The following is a 17,895-nucleotide window of genomic DNA, read 5'->3' as shown; positions in this document are numbered from 1 at the left end:
CAACCTCCAATGTTGACCTGCTGCAAACTCTTATTGTCGGATATAAGAAAGAATGCCTTTTTTGAACATCATTACTTATCCCATTGTATCAAAAACATAATGTTCATATCTTATTTTTATTTTTTAAGTTTTAACATGGAAAACGCTCTCCTAGCTAAAATAAACCAAAAAAATTTATAGTTAACCATCTAAAGGAATACATATTGCTTATTATTTCTAACTATAGTTGTGATGCTTCCACATGTGACTTGCTAGATGCCGTCACTCATCAGACATCCAGATATTTATTTTTCCATTATCATTTATTAGGCACATACAACGGGCCAGGAACTGAGGATGCAGAAGTGAATAGAATAGTCACGGTACTTGCACTTCATGGAGCTTACAGTCTATGCAGAAGACATATTAGTGTGATTTATCTTCCAAAGCTAACGTACAAGGTGTTATGACAGTAAAGAAGTGACAGTCAGGTGGGGACCTGAAGATTGAGTAGGATTTACTTAGAAGCCTAAAGGGCATTGCAGGCAGAAAAAAATAGCTTGTGAGAAGGCCTAGTGGAGGGAAAGAATATGATCTATCAGAGGATGTGAGAGATGAGCAAGGAAGATTTGCTCAATGGCTATTCTTGGCTTCTCTTCAAATTTCTGCTTCCCTATAGTCCTGTAAAGTCTTACACACACAAAAAAATCTCATTACAGCAGGGAACTGAACAGCTCCATAAAACATAAAGATATGAAGTAAACAAGGAGGATTCTGGAATGTTGGTGGTGACAAAGTTTTTAATCTCTCTGAATTCTCTCTGCAAGACATCTAGAGTACAAACCCCAAAACTCAGTGACAATATCTAATCAAAATTAGGTGACAAGATATTTCCATGAACCCCCAAAATGAGTGAGTATAGAGATGGGCCTTCCAAAGCAACTGTGTAGGAAGAAGCAGAGGGAAGCAACTAGATATCTGATGGACCTGAAAAATTCCTAAATTACTGACAGATATTCACTGGAAAGTGCAGTAGGGCAACTTGAGAATGGTAATTAAAGCTGGGAGGGGATTTTGACATTCCACTATAGCTGAATACAAGAGGTCTATAATAAGGAGTTGGAATAGTCTGAGCACCATGAACTCTAAAATCTTACCAAATTCCCTTCCATGATAAAGCTTCCTTCTGAGAAAAAGATCCTATGTTGAGCATTACAGGGACAAAGGAAAAAGGTCTAGATGAAAGTAAAGGAGAAGGACTGGGAGGTCTTAGAACGTTATTGCCCATAATTTTGAAATATAGCTTAAAACCATAACTTATAAAAGGTTTCTGAATCACATCTCCCTTTAATAGTTAAGAAAACACATTTTATATAAAGATAAGCAACATACAAATGATTAAGGTTTAGTCTCATAGTTAATTTATAAAAGAGAAAGAAAAAATAGTGAAATAGCACACCTACAGAAAATACATCATTGATAGAAGGATATGCCCCTAAAAGATGAAAAATATATTTTTTTCTGTTTCTAACTTCTATTTTCTACTTATAGCTACTTCTAATGAATCCAGAAGACTTTGGTACAATATATGAAAGAATAACTTACATAAGAAGCAGAAACTCAAAAATGGGATGACATACTCAGAAAAGAAAAAAAATTAAAAATAATTAGAAAATGAAGACTAAATTAGAAGAAATACAAGATCAAATAAGCATAACAAATAATGCCTTTGGATGACTACAGGATGAAAGGGAGGAAAATTTAAATGTCAAAAAAAAAAAAAAAGAAAGAGATAGGGGACCTTCAAGGTGGCCTGAGGAGTAAGATGTGATCACCTTACCCTCCAAAAATACATCAAAAATACATCTACATGTGGAACAGCTCCTACAGAACACCTACTGAACGCTGGCAGAAGACCTCAGACTTCCCCAAAGGCAAGAAACTCCCCACGTACCTGGGTGGGGCAAAAGAAAAAACAGACACAAAAGAATAGGGACGGGACCTGCACATCTGGGAGGGAGCTATGAAGGAAGAAAAGTTTCTACATACTAGGAAGCCCCTTCACTGGCAGAGACGGGGTGGGTGGGAGGGAAGCTTCAGAGCCATGGAGGAGAGCACAGCAACGGGGGTGTAGAGGGCAAAGCGGAGAGATTCCTGCACAGAGGATCGGTGCTGACCAGCACTCACCAGCCCGAAAGGCTTGTCTGCTCACCCGCCGGGGTGGGCAGGGGCTGGGAGCTGAGGTTCGGGCTTTGGAGGTCAGATCCCAGGGAGAGGACTGGGGTTGGCTGCGTGAACACAGCCTGAAGGGGGCTCGTGCGCCACAGCTAGCTGGGAGGGCGTCCGAGAAAACGTCTGGAACCGCCTAAGGGTCAAGAGACCATTGTTTTGGGGTGTGTGATGTGAAGGCATTCCTTCCCCGAGTGCCCACAGAAGGCAGAGCACTGCCTAAACGAGCTCCAGGGATGGGTGCGAGATGCTGCTATCAGCGCGGACACCAGAGACAGGCATGAAACGCGAAGGTTGCTACTGCAGCCACCAAGAATCCTGTGTGCAAGCACAGGTCACTACGCACACCTCCCCAACTGGGAGCCTGTGCAGCCCACCACTGCCAGGGTCCCATGATTCAGGGACAACTTCCCCAGGAGAACACACAGCGCGCCTCACGCTGTTGCAATATCATGTTGGCCTCTGCTGCTGCAGGCTTGCCCCACATTCTGTACCCTTCCTTCCCCACTGGCCTGAGTAAGCCAGAGCCCCCAAATCAGGTGTTCCTTTAACCTCCTCCTGTCTGGGCGAAGAAGAGATGCCAGAGGGTGACCTACATGCAGAGGCAGGGCCAAATCCAAAGCTGAACTTCCAGAGCTGTGCGAACAAAGAAGAGAGAGGGAAATCTCTCCCAGCAGCCTCAGAAGCAGGGGATTAAATCTCTACAGTCAACTTGAGGTATCCTGCATCTGTGGAATACCTGAACAGACAATAAATCATCCCAAAATTGAGGTGGTGGACTTTGGGAGCAACTGTAGACTTGGGGTTTGCTTTCTGCATCTAATTTGTTTCTGGTTTTATGTTTATCTTAGTTTAGTATTTAGAGCTTATTATCATGGGTAGATTTATTTATTGATTTGGTTGCTCTCTTCCTTTTATATATATATGTATATATATATATATTGTATGCTTCTTTGTGTGATTTTGTCTGTGTAGGTTTGCTTTTACCATTTGTCCTAAGGTTATGTCTGTCTGTTTCTTTTAGTATAGTTTCTAGCACTTGTTATCATTGGTGGATTTGTTTATTGGTTTGGTTGCTCTCTTTTTAAACTTACTTTTTCATTTTTAATTATATAATTTTAATAACTTTATTTATTTTATTATTTTTTCTTTCTTTTTTCCCCTCACTTTTGTTCTGAGCCCTGTGGCTGAGAGGGTCTTGGTGCTCCAGCCAGGTGTCAGGTCTGAACCTCTGAGGTGGAAGAGCAGACTCCAGGACATTGGACCACCAGATACCTCCCAGCCCCATGTAATATCAATCGGCAAGAGCTCTCCCAGAGATCTCTGTCTCGACGCTAAGAGCCAGCTCCAATCAACCATCAGCAAGCTACAGTGCTGGACACCCCATGCCAAACAATTAGCAAGACAGGAACACAACCTGACCCATTAGCAGAGAGGCTGCCTAAAATCATACTAAGTTCACAGACACCACAAAACACACCACTGGGCACAGTCCTGCCCACCAGAAAGACAAGATCCAGCCTCATTCACCAGAACACAGGCACTAACTAGTCCCCTCCACCAGGAAGCCTACACAACCCACTGAACCAACCTTACCCACTGAGGGCAGACACCAAAAACAATGGGAACTACAAACCTGCAACCTGCCAAAAGTAGACCCCAAACACAGTAAGTTAAGCAAAATGAGAAGACAGAGAAACAAATAGCAGATGAAGGAGCAAGGTAAAAACCCACCAGACCAAACAAATGAAGAGGAAATAGGCAGTCTACCTGAAAAGAAAGAGTATTACAAGAGACAAAGAAGGACACTACATAATGATCAAGGGATCAATTCAAGAAGAAGATATAACAATTGTAAATATTTATGCACCCAACATAGGAGCACCTCACTACATAAGGCAAATGTTAACAGCCATAAAAGGGGAAATCTACAGTAACACAATAAGAGTAGGGGACTTTAACACCCCACATTCACCAATGGACAGATCATTCAAAATGAAAATAAATAAGAAAACACAAGCTTTAAATGACACATTAAACAAGATGCACTTAATTGATATTTATAAGACATTCCATCCCAAAACAACAGAATAAACTTTCTTCTCAAGTGCTCATGGAACATTCTCCAGGATAGATCATATCTTGGGTCACAAATCAAGCCTTGGTAAACTTAAGAAAATTGAAATCGTATCAAGTGTCTTTTCTGACCACAACACTATAAGATTAGCTATCAATTAGAGGAAAAAATACACACACAGAAGCTAAAAAATACGTTACTAAATAACCAAGAGATCACTGAAGAAATCAAAAAGGAAATCAAAAAATACCTAGAAACAAATGACAATGAAAACATGATGACACAAAACCCACGGGATGCTGCAAAAGCAGTCTAAGAGGGAAGTTTATAGGAATAAAATCTTACCTAAAGAAAGAAGAAACACCTCAAATAAACAACCTAAACTTACACCTAAAGCAATTAGAGAAAGAAGAACAGAAAAAAATCCAAAGTAGCAGAAGGAAAGAAGTCATAAAGATCAGATCGAAATAAATGAAAAAGAAATGAAGAAAACCATACTAAAGATCAATAAAACTGAAAGCTAGTTCTTTAAGAAGATAAATGAAATTGATAAACCATTAGCCAGACTTATCGACAAAAAAGGGAGAAGACTCAAATCAATAGAATTAGATATGAAAAAGGTGAAACAACAACTGACACTGCAGAAATACAAAGAATCATGAGAGATTACTACAAGCAATGATATGCCAATAAAATGGACAGCCTGGAAGAAATGGACAAATTCTCAGAAAAACACAACCTTCTGAGACTGAACCCAGAAGAAATAGAAAATATAAACAGACGAATCACAAGCACTGAAATTGAAACTGTGATTAAAAATCTTCCAACAAACAAAAGCCCAGGACCAGAGGCTGCACAGGCAAATTCTATCAAACATTTAGAGAAGAGCTAACACCTATCCTTCTCAAACTCTTCCAAAATATAGCAGAGGGAGGAACACTCCCAAACTCATTCTACGAGGCCACAATCACCCCGATACCAAAACCAGACAAAGATGTCACAAGAAAAGAAAACTACAGACCAATATCACTGATGAATATAGATGCTAAAATCCTCCACAAAATACTAGCAAAGAGAATCCAACAGCCCATTAAAAGGATCATACAGCATAATCAAGTGGGGTATATCCCAGGAATGAACTAGGATGAAGTGAGAGTGACATGGACATATATACACTGGAAAATGTAAAATAGATAGTTAGTGGGGAGCAGCAGCATAACAGTGGGAGATTAGCTTGGTGCTTTGTGACCACCTAGAGGGTGGGATAGGGAGGGTGGGACGCAGATGCAAGTGGGAGGGGATATGGGAGTATATGTATATATATATAGCTGATTCATTTTGTTATACAGTAGAAACTAACACACCATTTTAAAGTAATTATACTCCAATAGAGATGTTAAAAAAAAGAGAGATCTGTATCGAATTACCCATTATATTTTTCACAGAACTAGAATAAATTATCCTAAAATTTATATGGAACTATAAAAGACCCAGAATTGCCAAAGCAATCCTAAGGAAAAATAACAAAGCAGGAGGCAAAACCCTCCTACACTCAGACAATACTACAAAGCTACAGTAATCAAAACAATGTGGTATTGTCACAGAAACATACATATGGATAAATTTTACAGAACAGAGAGCCCCTAAATAAACCCACACTCCTATGGTCAATTAACCTTCAACAAAGGAGGGAAGAATATAAAATGGGAGAAAGACAGTCTCTTCGGCAAGTGGTGCTGGGGAAGTTGAACAGGAGTATGTAAATCAATGAAGTTACAATACATCCTCACACCATACACAAAAATAAACTCAAAATGGCATAAGATATGACACCATAAAACTCCTAGAAGAGATCATAGGCAAAACATTCCCTGACATAAATCATATCAATGTTTTCTTAGGTCAGTCTTCCAAGGCAATAGAAATAAAAACAAAAATAAAGAAATGGGACCTAATCAAACTTACAAGCTTTTGCATAGCAAAGGAAACCATAAACGAAACAAAAAGGCAACCTACGGAATGGGAAATAATATTTTCAAATCATGTGACCCACAAGGGCTTAATTTCCAAATTATACAAATGACTCACACAATTCAACAACAAAAAAGCAAACAACCCAATCAGAAAGTGGGCAGAGACCTAAATAGACATTTCTCCAAAGAAGATGCACAGATGGCCAGGAGGCACATGAAAAGCTGCTGAACACCCTTAATTATTAGAGAAATGCAAATCAAAACTACAATGAGGTATCACCTCATGCCAGTCAGAATGGGCATCATCAGAAAATCTACAAACAACAAATGCTGGAGAGGGTGTGGAGAAAAGGGAGCCCTCCTACACTGTTGGTGGGAATGTACACTGGTGCAGCCACTATGGAAAACAGTATGGAGGTTTCTTAGAAAACTAAAAATAGAATTACCATATGATCCAGCAATCCCACTCCTGGGCATATATCTGGACCAAACTATAATTCAAAAAGATACATGCCCCCCTATGTTCATGTTGGCACTGTTCACAATAGCCAAGACATGGAAACAACCTTAATGTCCACTGACAGATGAATGGATAAAGAAGATGTGGTACACACATACAATGGAATACTACTCAGCCATAAAAAAGAACAAAATAATGCCATTTGCAGCAACGTGGATGCAACTAGAGATTATCATACTAAGTAAAGTAAGTCAGAAAGAGAAAGACAAATACCGTATGATATCACTTATATGTGGATTCTGAAATATGGCAGAAATGAACTTATATATGAAACAGAAACAGAGTCACAGACATAGAGAACAGACTTGTATAATTACCTGGCAGGGAAGATATCATGATCACGAGAACAGACTTGTGGCTGCCAAGGGGGAGGGGGTTGGAGGAAGGATGGATTGGAAGTTTGGGGTAAGGAGATGCAAACTATTACATATAGAATGGATTAACAATGAGGTCCTACTGTATAGGACAGGGAACTATATTCAATATCCTGGGATAAACCATAATGGAAAAGAATATAAAAATGTATACATGTGTATTACCGAGTCACTTTGCTGTATAGCAGAAATTAACACAACATTCTAAATCAGCTATACTTCAATTCAAAAAATTTTTTTAAAAAGTAAGAACATTTGAGAGAAAGTAACAAATTAAGAGGATAGGCAAAGATGATTTAATATATACATAATAGGTGTCCTCAAGAGAAGAAACTCAAAGTAAAGAACACAAAAAATACTAAAATCTACAACTCAAAACAATTCTTGAAATTAAAAAAATGAGATTCAAAACTGCACACTGAAAGATCAACCCATATACTCCCTGAAAAAGTTACCCCAGAGCAACCAACATGAGGAAATAGTCTATAAAACTACTGGTCTTTAAAGAAAATAAAAATTTTTGAGAATCTAGGTAAAAATATCAAATTATTTATAAGGAAAAGAAAATTAGATTACCAATAAAACCATACTGACATCTTAGAGATGCTGTGAGCCAAGAATTTGATATTTAGCCAAGCTGATTTTCAAGTATAAAGGTCTTAAGTTGCTTTCAATATGCAAGAATTCACAGTATTGTTCACATGAGTTCTTCCTGAGGAATTTATGAGAGAACGGGCTTCAGGCAAGCGAAGTGAATAGAAATACATTGACATAGCACTGGTGCTGATTAATAAATTTATGTTTACAAATAGAACTGATTGTAGGTAAGGAACAAAGATATCAGAAAACTAAAAAGATGGGAAACCAAACTGTAGTGCTAAGGAAGTCACACTTGGGTGCTAATACTTTAAACTAGAAAACCGTGTAAGTGAATATGATAGTGAATACCTTAAAGTTCAGGGGCGCTATTACATGTGGGGAGAAAAGAGAGGTTTGTGATTGGTTAGGACTTGTGGATGGGCTGTAGAGTGGCTGGCAATGTTCCATTTCTTGACCTGGATGGTATTTAAGGGTGTTTGCCTTAGTAATTCATTAAGCTATACATTTGTTTTATGTGATTTTTCTGTATCTATATTCTACCATGAGAAGTATTTTTTGAAAATTTATTTTTAAAGGTTAATAATACTCCCAACAATAAAAATGAAGACAGGTAATGATAGAAAGATGGCAGCTGCCTCTAAAAACATAAAGAAAAATGTTACAGCAATTTGCTCCAAAATTCCAAAGGTCTTCATGAGGAAAAACTTAGAATGTAGTACATTGCAAAAAAAAAAAAAAAACTATAAGATTTCCACATTTAGCATATTTAATAGTTTTTTGGGGGGTGAAAGGAAAACTGTGCTTAATTTATTTCATCAGAACAAGAATTGGATGCTAGTTTAGATTATTAATGTGAAACATTAAAATATAAACTTTAGAAGCAAGAAAAACTACAATCCTGCAGCCTGTGGAATCAAAACTATAATGAGGTATCACCTCACACTAGTTAGAATGGGCATCATCAGAAAATCTACAAACAACAAATGCTGGAGAGGGTGTGGAGAAGAGGAAACCCTCTTGCACTGTTGGTGGGAATGTAAATTGATACAGCCACTATGGAGAACAGTATGGAGTTTCCTTAAAAAACTAAAAATAGAACTACCATATGACCCAGCAATCCCACTACTGGGCATATACCCAGAGAAAACCATAATTCAAAAAGATGCATGCACCCCAATATTCATTGCAGCACTGTTTACAATGGCCAGGTCATGGAAGCAACCTAAATGCCCACTGACAGACGAATGGATAAAGAAGATGTGGTACATATATACAATGGAATATTAGTCAGCCATAAAAAGGAACGTAATTGGGTCATTTGTTGAGACGTGGGTGGATCTAGAGACTGTCATACAGCGTGAAGCAAGTCAGAAAGAGAAAAACAAATATTTTAACGCCTATATGTGGAACCTAGAAAAATGGTACAGATGAACCGGTTTGCAGGGCAGAAATTGAGACACAGATCTAGAGAACAAACATATGGACACTGAGGGGAGAAAGTGGCGGGGTGGTGGTGGTGGTGGTGTGATATATTGGGTGATTGGGATTGACATGTATACACTGATGTATATAAAATTGATGACTAAAATTAATAAGAATGTGCTGTATAAAAAAATAAATAAAATAAAATTTTAAAAATTTTAAAAAAGAAAAATAAATACAAACTTTATCTTCTCTTGTGACAAGTTATCTGTTTGTCAACTGTCATTTTCCCTTTGCATAAACAGTTGGCTATAATTTGAATTTAATAGAGGGGAAGGGAATGAATAGCCTGGTACTGTCATTATGGTTTAGTTTGAGAACTTTCCACATAATCCTGTCAAATTATACCCTTGCATCTGGGCTAGCAGTATGAGTTGAAGACACATTTGATAGTCAACAATTATTATGGCATTAGGGATTATGGGAAAATGTTAATATCAACAAACCACCGTAGCGGTGTGTTGCAAAGGAAAGATTACAGACTGTTGAGTCAAGTAAACCACACTTTGCAGCTGATTCTTCTGCCTCAGTTTCTTTACTTTTAAAATGGGAATAATGATTCTTATCAAAATTGTCAAGATTCAAGATCATGATGGTAAAGCATGGAGCTCAATACTTAGCACATAAAAAGTGCTTAATAGAAAATTATTTTCTCCCATCTCAATAACAGCAGCTGCCTGTCTTGGCTGCACAGAGTATAACCAAAGAGGTAATGGGGATCAGAGGGCTTGTGGAAAAGCAACTGCCTTAGTAGGGTAGCCTATAAATTTCCTCAAGTGATTTCTAGAGGAGCATGAGATACAGAAATTATTTTTCCTTTCATTCATGAGATGACCTCATACTCAAGTGGTTTTGTTGGCAGCTACTTTACCGTGAAACCTAAGATAACAAAGGGAACTCCAGAGACTGGCTCTTGGCTGATAACATAAACTGGGATTCACAATGGCCGAAAGAACACAGCTTGTTACTCTGCTTGGGAAACCCTAATACTCAGAAGAATACACATTTTAAAGCTCCCCCAACCCAATCCTCAAATACTGTGATCAGTACTAAATCTAAAACAGCTCATTAAGAAATTTCAATGTAGATTTTTCACAAAGTAGGATGAAATTACAACTCAATTCAGAACTCAGACAAGTTTTCTTTGTTTTCTTCCCAAGTCTGAATTGCTTCTAGGTTAGTTTTTATTTTATAGCCATTTTTATTCAAGAATGGCTGTGTGGTTTTCTCAAGCAATTGCTTAGCTAGAAACTTCAGCAAAATGGGTAAACTTGTTTTTTCTTCCCCTCTTCAGTCCCCACACTTCACAAATGTTTTCTAGTAACATGTATATCAAGCAAGTAGCTGTTTCAAAGTCAGATTTGGAGGAAGTACTAATGGTAGGAGCAATTTCTAAGGGGCCAGATGCCAAAGAATAATCATATTTTTCACTCATACGTCCTCAATCTCTAATACAAGCTAATGTGTGAAGTGCTGCTGGGCTGGCTTACAGAAATGCTAGCAGAAATCCAGTGAATGCTGGAAAGGAGATATGTTTGTTTTCCCCAGAGGCTATTTCAATAATGTTAATTTTTAACTGGCTTGGCTGGTGCATTTGACAAACAGCCCAATAGAAACATTTGCTGTTTGACATTATTTTATTCATCTCATGAAGCCTGCATGCAAGGTACTCATGCAGATGCAAAACTCAGCAGTAATAGTAGCATTTTTAGATTTTTTCCAGCAAATTTTCATCCAAAGGCCTCAAAGGACATGATAGGTATTAAAACACTCCTTTAGAAAGAGAAACAAGGCCTCAGTAGAGGAGAATCATAGAACTCTGGGAAACTAAAAGAAAAGTTTAGACCAACTTCTCACCTGCAAATAGCTGGTGGTGAAGCCATGATTAAGCTCTGCTTCCCTACTGGCCCCATGGGCAGCTCTCTGGGTAGTAAGGCAATACAGATGCTCTGGGGCATTGGGTCCTCAATTCTTCCCTAAACTTTATGGAAGGAAGTGTTTCAAAGTATTTATTTATTTTCCACTACAGTTTGTGGCCTTATAAGTTTTATTTAGCATTTACATATCTTTCATGCTGTCTCCACAAGATAAAATTTGACTACCACCAAGATTCATAAATTTCTTTGCTTTTACACCTATTCCTCATTGTCTCTCATCATCTTTATTCCTGATGTTAGTGTTTCAGAAAAATATAGTTTTTAATTTTCACCTGATTATTCTTCTTAGTCTAATCCTTGTTACATGTGTTACTGCATCTTGCTTGTGCTAGAAAATAAAATATTCTTAGAAAGAAGAAAGAAGAAGAAAGAACTGAACTTCTGGGCTCTGATCTGGAAAAGAGGAGTTTTGCTAGCTAAGGTTGAAATTTGTATTTTTCTTCCTCTTGACTTTCTGATGAGTTGTTCATGAGGTTAATTTTCTAAGGACTGATAAATGTCGACAATGCTAAGAAAGAATTTTTGACGTCTTGATCAAATGGAATTTCTCAATATCGTAGCATACATTCCCTTTCATTAACATTTCCTGAGAGATAAGTGTGTGTGAGACACCAAGCTAGCATTGAGCAGGCCACTGTTTCTGCCTGCAAAGAGCTCAATATGATGGTGGCAATGGCAATGAGATACACATGCCTTATTTTCAAATGTTATCCTGGCTAGTAGTCACAAGAAAGGTAACTAGTTAATACACAATATTAATGGTAAACACTAAAAAATACGATGTCGAACCCTCCTCTCCCACCCCATATCTGTGTCACACACACACACACACACACACACACACACGCACACAAGTATATATAAATAGTAATACCCTGACCACACCAGTTAATTTAGTTGTCCAACTAATTAGAGAAGAAATTCTCAGGTTATGCTTTTGCCTTTTTAGGGAAGAGCATGTGAACTTCTCATTGTTGTCTTAATTACAGTCTCAAAATATGATGACTAGCAAATATTAGTACAACCCAGCAAACTAACAGTAGTGATATCTTACAACACAGTAGTTTATTTTCTTTCACACTGCATGCATTATCCCTAAAAGTGGAATCCTCCACAAGAAACAGAAATTGCCTAACTAGATATTAGGAATATATGGAGAGAAGGGAATTTCCACCCCTCTTTCTAGCTAAGCCAGAATGCAAAACTGGCTCCTAGGATGAGTAGTAAAGTACTTATTTTGTTTTCTTGTAATGCCTGGGCATGGAGATGTGGCGCTGGTAGTGATCTCACAGAGCTGAGGCTGGGAGAGGGGTTCTCTCCCTTAAAACTGCAGAGGCTACCAGATCAAGGGAGGATGTAGCAGGGATGGTGGTTGGAACACAGGAGGAGAAAGATTAATAGGTCATGCAACTAGGGCACGAAAGGCCAAAAAGCAGCCAAAATCAGAGGAGGACTTGGAACAGGTTGTTTGTAGACAGGATAAAGGAGATGGAAAAGCGAGGGAGATGCATGCAAGAAAGAAGGTGTTAAGTTGGAAGGGAGGAAAGCAATCTGAGCAACGTGAGAAAGGAGCTATGGCTGTAGTTGTTCCCCACCAACTCTCTTTGGTGGATAAAATGGTCTGCATCCAGGGCTTCCCTGGTGGCGCAGTGGTTGAGAGTCCGCCTGCCGATGCAGGGGACACGGGTTCGTGCCCCGGTCCGGGAAGATCCCACATGCCGTGGAGCAGCTGGGCCCGTGAGCCATGGCCGCTGAGCCTGCGCATCCGGAACCTGTGCTCTGCAACAGGAGAGGCCACAACGGTGAGAGGCCCGCGTACCAAAAAAAAAAAAAAAAAAAAAAAAAAAATGGTTTGCATCTAAGTTGGGCTAGCTTGAGATGGGGAGGAGCTGTATGGAATTATATAGTCATAATTAAATATGTATGTAGTAATGTCACACCTACTTATACAGTGGTAGCCTGTGTAAGTTTGAGGAGTCTGGCTTCATTCTCTCTAGCTGCCATATTGATAGCTGAATATCACCCCATCTTCACCTTGCTTTCACCAGGCTGGGAGAGTACCACCCTTCAGCTATGTGCTACCTTTTAATTACTGTTGGCATGTATTGACTATCTTGTTCCCTCATTCGTAATGCCAAAAGTCCAGGGGTACTTTACAGTTTGTTCCTTGGTTTTATGGAATATTTATTGTTCCATATTATCTAGATGAAGTCAACTCAACTCTTTATATTCACCCATATACAGCAATCACCAAAGATAGTTTTCCATAAAGTAGAAACCCAGATCTAGTTCAGAACAAAATGCCTGGCATGGTGCCTTGCATGTGGTAAAGTATTCAAGGAATGGTTGTTGTATGGATGAGTAAGACGACAATACCACCGACCAGGACATTCTCTTTCATCGACAGTGACTGTACTTTCTTGAAGATTTACTCTGTGGGATGCATTGTTGAATGCATTATTCTAACTTGTATTCAGTCACTGAAGATGGCAGTGGAGTGTAGTTTACAATGACTATTTCCCATTGGGTTAAATTATGTCATAAAATTCAGATATTTTGTTCAAAAAAGAAAGAAATGATCCAGAAAGCTATTTTCATTCCTTTTGTGGGGGTGGGGTGTGGTCAGGGACAGAGGATGAGGCTTTTGACCTCATTCTGTAAAAACTACATTGTTCCAAGTCAAAGGTTTAAATCCTCCTGAAAAGGTCATCTTTTTACATCCTGCTCCACATGTATATGTATTTGACAAAATTGACAATGGGGGTTTCTTTACCAACTCTTATTCTTTTCTCCCAGGAAAGATTTCATCATTAAGGCAGTAAGGTTACCGAACATTTCAAATGGCTGCCTGAAAGAATATTGCCTAGATGATGCACTGTCAAAAAATGACAAGTATCTGAGAAAATACAGCTGTGGAAAATGATGTAAACATATATCCTCAAAGCTATTGCCATTTTGATAGGTGAACATAATTTTATAACATGAAATGCTCTAATAATTATTGCATTCGTCAGCTGCTTTATAGTCTTTTAAAAACTTGGTGTGAGTTTATTCATTATACATTTATTCCTTGCCTACCATATGCTAAAAATACAGAAAGTTCTGGAATCTACTGTTTTTGTTTATCCAACCAACAATCTAACAATGTAGATGGCAGCCAAAACCCCAAAATAGACATTATAATTCTCACTTTAGACGCACACAGTTTAAATTCTCTAAACTAGTAACCCTATTTGAATGGAAAAGTACTAGGTTAGTTTCCCAAGGCAAGCACGTGTGAAGTAGCATCAAGTTATTATTGTTTTTGGCAGCTAAGCAAGAGCAGAAACCAGGCTCCTTGAAAAATCTACCCGGAAAGCAAAGTTTACCTTTAACATTCCCCACTTTCCTTTCTCTGTCTCTCTCCTATTTCTGGCATTATTATTATTGCCTTCATTATTTATTGCCTTCATTTATTCTTTCTGTTCACTCAATCACCAATCAGTTATTTTTCAAACAAGAGTAAGGCCAGGGCTTCCCTGGTGGCGCAGTGGTTGAGAATCTGCCTGCCAATGCAGGGGACACGGGTTCGAGCCCTGGTCTGGGAAGATCCCACATGCCGTGGAGCAGCTGGGCCCGTGAGCCACAACTACTTAGCCTGTGCATCTGGAGCCTGTGTTCCACAACAAGAGAGGCCGTGACAGTGAGAGGCCCACGCACCGCGATGAAGAGTGGCCCCCACTTGCCGCAACTAGAGAAAGCCCTCGCACAGAAATGAAGACCCAACACAGCCATAAATAAATAAATAAATAAATAAATAAATAAATAAATAAATAAATAAGAGTAAGGCCAGTGGAGAAACAAAGATATGAAAGGGAGAGACCCTGTCTAAGGCAGCTACTGATTCTGTTCTAAAGTCACATCCAGGCATGACCACAGTACAAAGAAGAACATGACAAGTGCCATTTAGTCTACATAATTGTGAGAGTTCAGCGGATGTAAAGAAACCAAGCTCCACACCACCTGTGACCTGCCTTCTCTTGAACTACCGTTCCTCTCAAGCAGAGTCTTATGACCTTTGCTGCAAATGAGTATCTCCTGAAGTGTTTCTAAAATTCCTGATACCCAGGCCAAATCCAAGTCCTGTTCAAAAAAAAATTTCTGGAGATGGGACCCAGATGTCAGTATTTTTAGAATTGGTTATTCCACTGTGCAGCCTAGGTTGAGAAACATTGCCCTAAATATCTCCCTTTTTTAAAAATCTCATGTTACCCTAACTTCAGTATAGAAAAGGCAAGTAACTTCGGGGAAAATATTCACTTTTCTCATTCCGTTGACAAAATCCCCCCAAACAAGTAAGCAAACAAACAAAATCAAAGCTACAACAACAACAACAAAACTGTTCTCTTCGTTAAGTTCTTGAGGTAGGGAATTAGAAATTGCCCCCCCCCCACACACACAAAATTCAAAATTAAAAAAAGAGATCTTGGCAATCATTGGTGGAAGAAGCAGTAAGGTGGAAAGAAAGGCATTTTCTGGAGTGTGGTATAGTTTGAGAGATTTAGGGAAGAAATGTGATCAACTGCTGAAGGTGAAATTGTGTAGGTATACTCTGTGGTCAGATGCAAAGATCTGGGACAAAGGGAATGGAAGAGTAGTAGGAAGTCTGATTTGTTTTGACAACAAACCTTTAGTATTCATTCCAACAAATTTCACAATATTAGATCAGTGGCCAAATTATTAAGACTTTTTTAGGATTTGTAACAACAAAACAAAATAAAACACAAGTTATAAATCAGGACTAAGAATCTGACCCTTAATGTGATAGATGGGGGTGGAAATTAGGGAGCCATAACAAAGAGCCCCAAATTTGGCCACTGTAATGAAACTGTGAAATGTGTTGGCATCAGTGCAAAAAGTCTGTTGTCAGCAAATAAAAATGAAGTAAAAAGAACTTAGAAGATATTTGAAGTGTTCTGTTTACCTCCAGTGCCCTAAGGCATCTTTTCAATGTGCTTCCTTCATACTATGATTGATAGTGAGGTATATTAGAAAGCCCAGGGATGGGACAGACACAGATTCCAACTCTGGTTCCTTGTTTACTATCTGTGGAAACTCGGGTTTATACTTTAATTCTCTGGGCTTCAGCTTCCTCATTAGTGAACTCAGGGATAATATCTATTCCAGAAAGTTGTGAAAAATAGAGAGAAAATAATACAGCTGGGGCTCTTAATAATTTCAAGACTCTTCCTCTTTCCTTTGTCTGTTGTTGCTGCTGTAATCTGTTAAGGCAGCTTAAATTCTTACAGATGTAGGGGAGATAAAAATTTTGTATGACACAAACTCGCTAATGGTAAAAGTTTGTTCTTGGGATGGGGGTGGGGACTGGGTCATCCAAGCCTAAACATGATAGAGTCTTCTACCATGAATAAACATGCTCAAATCATTGAAGGCAAGTGACTGAATATTTTTGACCTTCTGTTTACCTACAGACGAGGTCTTGCTCTAGATTAGCAAACCTAAGGGCAAAGTCAAAGGCTAGCAGGGCTCTTGCAGGTCTGAGGTGGGAGTTGGGGGCAGAATTCGTGAAATTGGAGAGTGAGAATATGCTCTCTTCAGGGCTCAGCCTTTTCTTACCTCCAGCAGGTTGCTGGCAAGCAGGGGTTTAAGCTCAGTTGTTGCTACATTTGATTTTTCAAGAAAAGTCAGCTCCATATTTAATGTAAAATCTCCCAGTTTTTAAGTGTTGATTCCATTTGTTTTCAACATCATGTGAGCCAAACAAAACACATCTGAATACTGCCCGTGTGCTACCAGTTTGCAAACTTTGCATTTTGAGCCCAAGAATAAGTGTCTCCATCGCAAATGACAGGCTCACCCTAAAGATTAGAAATACAGTCACACCCCCACTTCCAGGTAGTGTTTCCTGTTGCTAGTGTTTTCTTTATCCATAATTAATGTTACCTCCCAGGCAATTCTTATGCAAACAGCCTCTTGTTCCAAAGTTAAAATCAATTGTATTTCCTGTTACTTGTTAAAGTGCGTAGACTTAATTTTCTGCATGTTAGCTTTATTTAAAACATCTGGTGGCTGGTTTCATTTCCCCAGGGCCCAACCTAATTTTGTGCCAACTCTTGGGAGGTAAAACTTTAATAAACGTTCACATTTGTAAAGCTGAATATTTTTAAAAAGCCTTAGAGAAACAGTCTTCTATCCCACTTGGTATGGACTGAATTGTGTCTCCCCAAATTCATAAGATGAAACACTAACCTTCAATGTGACTACATTCGGAGAAAGGGCCTTTAAGGAGGTGATTAGGGTTAAATGAAATCTTTTTTTTTTTTTTTTTTTTTTTTTGACCAGGGATTGAACCCAGGCCCTCTCCAGTGAGAGCGTGGAGTCCTAACCACTGGACTGCCAGGGAATTCCCGATTACATGAAATCTTAAGGGTGGGGCCCTAATCCAATAGGACTCGTGTCCTTATAAGAAAAAGAAGAGATACCAGGAGTGCAGGTACCCTGAGGAAAGGCCATGTGAAGATACAGTGAGGAAGTGGCCAACTGCAAGTCAGGAAGGGAGCGCTCACCAAGAACCAACCCTGCCAGCACCTTGATCTTGGACTTCTGGCCTTCAGAACTGTGAGGAAATAAACTTTTATTGTTTAAGCCACCCAGTCTACGGTATTCTGTTGTGCGGCCCTAGCAAACTAATCCTCGACCTTTAACTATCCTGTCTTTGGCGTCT

General features: G+C 38.9%; 1 protein-coding gene across 2 annotated transcripts in view; it reads right to left on the bottom strand.

Annotated features, from left to right (window-relative positions):
* BBOX1 (gamma-butyrobetaine hydroxylase 1) overlaps positions 1 to 17,895 on the bottom strand; it is a 75,617-nt gene that overhangs the window by 30,466 nt on the left and 27,256 nt on the right. The gene's annotated exons all lie outside the window — the stretch shown is intronic.

The sequence above is a fragment of the Neophocaena asiaeorientalis genome, unplaced genomic scaffold (genome assembly GCF_003031525.2).
Source record: "Neophocaena asiaeorientalis asiaeorientalis breed wild unplaced genomic scaffold, Neophocaena_asiaeorientalis_V1.1 scaffold230, whole genome shotgun sequence".
NCBI lineage: Eukaryota > Metazoa > Chordata > Mammalia > Artiodactyla > Phocoenidae > Neophocaena > Neophocaena asiaeorientalis.
Note: the sequence above shows the minus strand (reverse complement) of the source record. Positions and strands in the feature narration are given on the sequence as shown.